Source organism: Staurois parvus, unplaced genomic scaffold (assembly GCF_062004578.1).
Source record: "Staurois parvus isolate SC_StPar_1 unplaced genomic scaffold, SC_StPar_1.0 ptg000171l, whole genome shotgun sequence".
In the NCBI taxonomy this organism is placed as follows: domain Eukaryota; kingdom Metazoa; phylum Chordata; class Amphibia; order Anura; family Ranidae; genus Staurois; species Staurois parvus.
In genome coordinates this window covers 1,835,172-1,839,961 of record NW_028317967.1, presented here as the reverse complement: position 1 = coordinate 1,839,961, position 4,790 = coordinate 1,835,172, and positions in this window count along the sequence as shown.

Here is a 4,790-nt window from a genome sequence, read left to right as displayed (position 1 = left end):
CGGGGTTCCCCACCCCTTAGAGGGCAGTAAAGCCTGTGCCGACATTGGATGAGTTAAGGACCTGATATTTATCCATCATAAGTGCACAACTCTTGAGCGGAGGGGAATTTTGTCTTTTCTACCGTATAAACCTTCCTTACTGTATCCAGAACTAAAATAAGGGTCCATTCACATTCTTCAGGACATTGCAGTGTGGGACCACACATATGTCTAAAAGCACTACGTTAAGGCAGCCCATTGACAAGAAATAATAGCATGACAATGGCCCTTTCTGCACCATGTACTGCACCATGGATTGTCTGTTACCATGTGTTGCCGCAATACAGCAGTGTGAAAGGGTCTAAGGTGAGCTTTACGCAAGTCTTCACCCACAGCTGCTGTTATGACTATGGACATAGAAGTAAGACAACCAACAAGGCTTTTTCAAGGGATTATATTTTTTCACATGCATTTGAATCCATGTATTTTTAACATGAAAAAGATTTTTGGATTGTCATTTGACATTCCCAATAATGCCAACGCCTCATGTAATTAGCTGCCTGATAAATGTGCACAGAGCTTGAGATTAAAGTGTTTCTAAACCCAGGACCCTGCATTCACTATATCTGATCTCCCACAGTACTCAGAACATAGAAGTGCAATTATTTTAGTAAATATAAACTGCTAAATACCTTTTCTCATCAACATTATATACTGTAGCAGTCTTGTGACTATCGGTGTCCAGCAGAGCCCTGGTTAAAGCTTAAAGGAATTTTTTTTTGGCTCTAGGAGGATGCAGAACCCCTGAACCTCTCTAGCAATACACACCAAACTGAGCATGTGAAGAGTGGCTCCACATGATATGTCGTATCAGGGGATAAGAGGAGGACACTGGAAGAAGGGGAGGATCAGAGAAGTCAGGGTCAAACATACTTTTTACACAATGCAGGGGATTATCCCCTTAGGATCCACAGGGAATATAACAAGCATGCTTTACTGCATATACTACCTGTCACATCACGCTTTCAGCGTTACCTATAATGCTACCACCTCCCCCTCACTCCCCCTCTCTGTTGGGGTCCCTCAAGGCTCCGTCCTCGGGCACCTTCTCTTCTCCATCTACACCTCCTCCCTTGGCCAACTCATACACTCTCACAGCTTCAACTACCACCTATATGCCGACGACACACAAATCTATCTCTCAACCCCCCACCTCACTCCCTCGGTCTCTGCCCGAATCACACACCTACTGAGCGACATATCTGACTGGATGTCGCTCCACTTCCTTAAACTGAACCTCTACAAAACTGAGTTTCTTGTCTTCCCCCCAGCCCGGACACCACCCCCCATTGACTTCTCCATCATGTCCAACAACACCACCATCAAACCTGCCCCGCAGGCCAGAGTACTTGGTGTCATTCTGGACTCCAACCTATCCTTCCAGCCCCAAGTCCAATCTTTAACAAACTCATGCAGACTCCACCTCCACAACATCGCCAAAATACGCACGTTCCTAACCCCAGAAACCACTAAACAGCTCATCCACTCCCTCATCATATCACGACTTGATTACTGCAACTCCCTCCTCACTGGCCTGCCTCGCCACAGGCTGTCCCCGCTTCAGTCGATCCTGAATACGGCTGCCAGACTTATTCACCTTTCCAACCGCTTCATTTACGCCACCCCCCTCTGCCAATCCCTCCACTGGCTTCCGATTGCGCAACGGATCCAATTCAAAATCCTAACACTGACGTACAAAGCTGTCCACCATACTGCCCCGAACTACATCACCGACCTAATATCCAAGTACCACCCAGCACGCACACTCCGCTCCACACAAGACCTCCTTCTCTCTAGTTCCCTGGTCTCCTCCTTCCATGCCCGCCTCCAGGACTTCTCCAGGGTATCACCCATCCTCTGGAACTCCCTGCCCCAACCCATCAGATTATCACCTACTCTCCTCTCCTTTAGGCGCACTCTGAAAACCCATCTCTTCAGGGAAGCCTACCCCACCCCCTGCTAACTTGCCGACCTCCTCCACTCTTCCTACCACTCCATCCCCCGCAGCTTTCTCCTCCTGTGCCACCATCCCCTCCCTCCTAGATTGTAAGCTCGAGAGAGCAGGGCCCTCAATCCCCTCATGTTTTGCATTGTATTGTATTGTTATTGTTCTGTCCCCCATTGTAATGTACAGCGCTGAGTGAACTATTGGCGCTTTATAAATACTGTATAATAATAATATACAGACTGAGTGTACTATTGTGGGCAGTGGTGTATTTAGGTTTTGTGCTGCCCTAGGCAACACAAAAATCATCTGCTCCAGGCAACACAAAAATCGTCTGCCCCCACAGACACTGACCAATACCACCTTCCCTTCCCCCCTCCTGCAGAGAGAGCCTGACATTGACCAACACACCTGCTCCCCACCTGTGAAAGCCTTCCATTATCCCCCCCACCTTCCCTGGTGATAGAGAGAAATACACCCATCTTCACAGATCCGGACATCCCCAGGAATGAGAGTCAGGCTCTACATACACCATCAAGCAGGCTGCAGCCTCTCTTGGATCCCACCTGGTTCCCATGGCGCGCGTGTCCCTTCTTCCATCCCTTCTTCTGGGGGGAGGTGCTGCCCTCCTGAAAAATGCTGCCCTAGGCAAGTGCCTTGTTTGCCTTGTGGTAAATACACCCCTGGTTGTGGGTTTAGTAACACTTTAAGTGACAGGTTGCTTGTTTTGTGAAATAAAGAGTGGTTATGATGTCCTATGTTTGTCCCTTTAAGGTTCAAGCACACTGGGCTTAAAAAAAATGCCAGTTCTTTTGGCAGAAAAAGAAACACTCATTTAGAGTGTTTTTGTACAGGTGTTTAGGAGCGGTTAGCATTTTTTCTGCCAGACAACTCCTCTCAAACATGCAAACCAGAAGGGTTCTTTCTGCCTCTAAACTCCAAGCTTACAATATGCCTCTAAATATCTTAATGTGCATGGACACATAGGATAACACTGAGCTGCTTCTACAGGCAAAATGCAAAACGTGGCTCTGAGGAAGAGAGGATCCACCCTCGAAATACGTCGGCTTTTTGGATGGTCCTACTGTGGTTGGGACTTGCCTAGGTGACCAGGTTGCTTTGAGTGCATTGTGGACTCTGATATGCCTTAATTTATGAGCTGTTTGTGAGTTTATATACTTTATCTTATTATTACAATAAAGCTGTCAAAGGTAATGTGCAAGGCTGGTGCACCCTCTGTTCCTTGTTTTCCAGTTTTTCTCCTTGGTTTCCCCAACCCTTAGAGGGCAGCCTCAGAACAGCCAAAAACCTGAGATCCTCCACTTGCCAGTGCACCGCTCTTGAGCGCAGGAGATATTTCTTCTTATCGGCAAAGAGTGAGAAGGTGGCAGGGGCGGACTGACAACTCATGGGGCCATAGGGGATCATGGGGCCCCTGCGTCCTCACCTACACTCAAACCACACCCAAAAAAGGTGCATCTCATGGGGCCCCCTACTGACCCTGGGCCCTTGTGCAGTGCCCGAGTGCCCGAATGGTCGGTCCACCCCTGGAAGGTGGTACACCCATTCTATGGAATGGATTATGAGGGGGGGCACAGTTCTGCATCCTTGCCCAGGATGCTGGATGACCTTGTCCTGGTACTGCTGCCTACCCCCTTTTCTGCCTTACACCACATATTTCCCCCAGCCCTTTACTGTGAAAGCACAGTCTACCTAGTCCCACTCTGTCCAGCCCCACACCACTCTTTCCATAGGGTTCTGTTCATACCTATGCAGGTGCAGCAGTGAGTGAGTTTTTGTGCATTTTGGTGTGTAAAGTTTAAAGTTGACTATTCATTTCAGTTGGTTGCCCTATGTGAGACAATTGCACAAATGAAGTTTGGGTACCTTCTTCTTTTTTTTTTTTTAAATCGCATACCAATAAATTGTGGTGCAATTTAGCGCATGGCACATACATTGGCTGGTGCGTTTGGGGTGCCAATAAAATGAATGACACCACAGAGCACCTGCCAGGACAGGTTTTCATGCACTGCAGGAACACATGATGCAATATCACAGGTTTCTGAATCATATGTGTGATTCAAATGCATTGCAGTGTGGTGCCAATGCTGAATCGCACTAGACCGCACCAAAAGTAGTGCATACACAACTTTAACCACTTCAGTACTGGGCACGTTCACCCTCTTCCTGCCGAGGCCAATTTTCACCTTTCAGTGCTGTCGCAATTTGAATGAGAATTGCACGGTCATACAACACTGTACCCATATGGCATTTTTATCATTTTTGTTAGGCAAATAGAGCTTTCTATTGGTGGTATTTAACTGTTCTCCCGCCGCCCTATAGCAGAAATACTGCTACAGGGTGGCAGGGGTGCGCAAAATCACACACACATATATATATATATATATATATATATATATACAGTGTATATGTGATTTTGTATGTCTGGGAAGGGGGCGCGCGTGAGACGCATATGTGAACTACCCGTGCCGCCATTGACGGCCTCAGCTGTCAATCACCGGTGATTCCTCGCTGGCACCCGGCGATCTCCATGTATCATGGACAGGGGAGAGACCTGTATGTAAACAATACAGACCTCTCTGCTGGTAGCTACTGCACACAGCTTTGTATGTCTCTGCATAGCACAGTAATACAAAGCAGTGTTCTTACAGTGGAAAGCGCACACACAGCACACAGTGAAACAACACACAGTTAACCCTTTAATCACCCCAAATGTTAACCCCTTCCTGCCCAGTGTCATTAGTACAGTGTCAGTGCTTTTTATTAGCACTGATTACTGTATTGG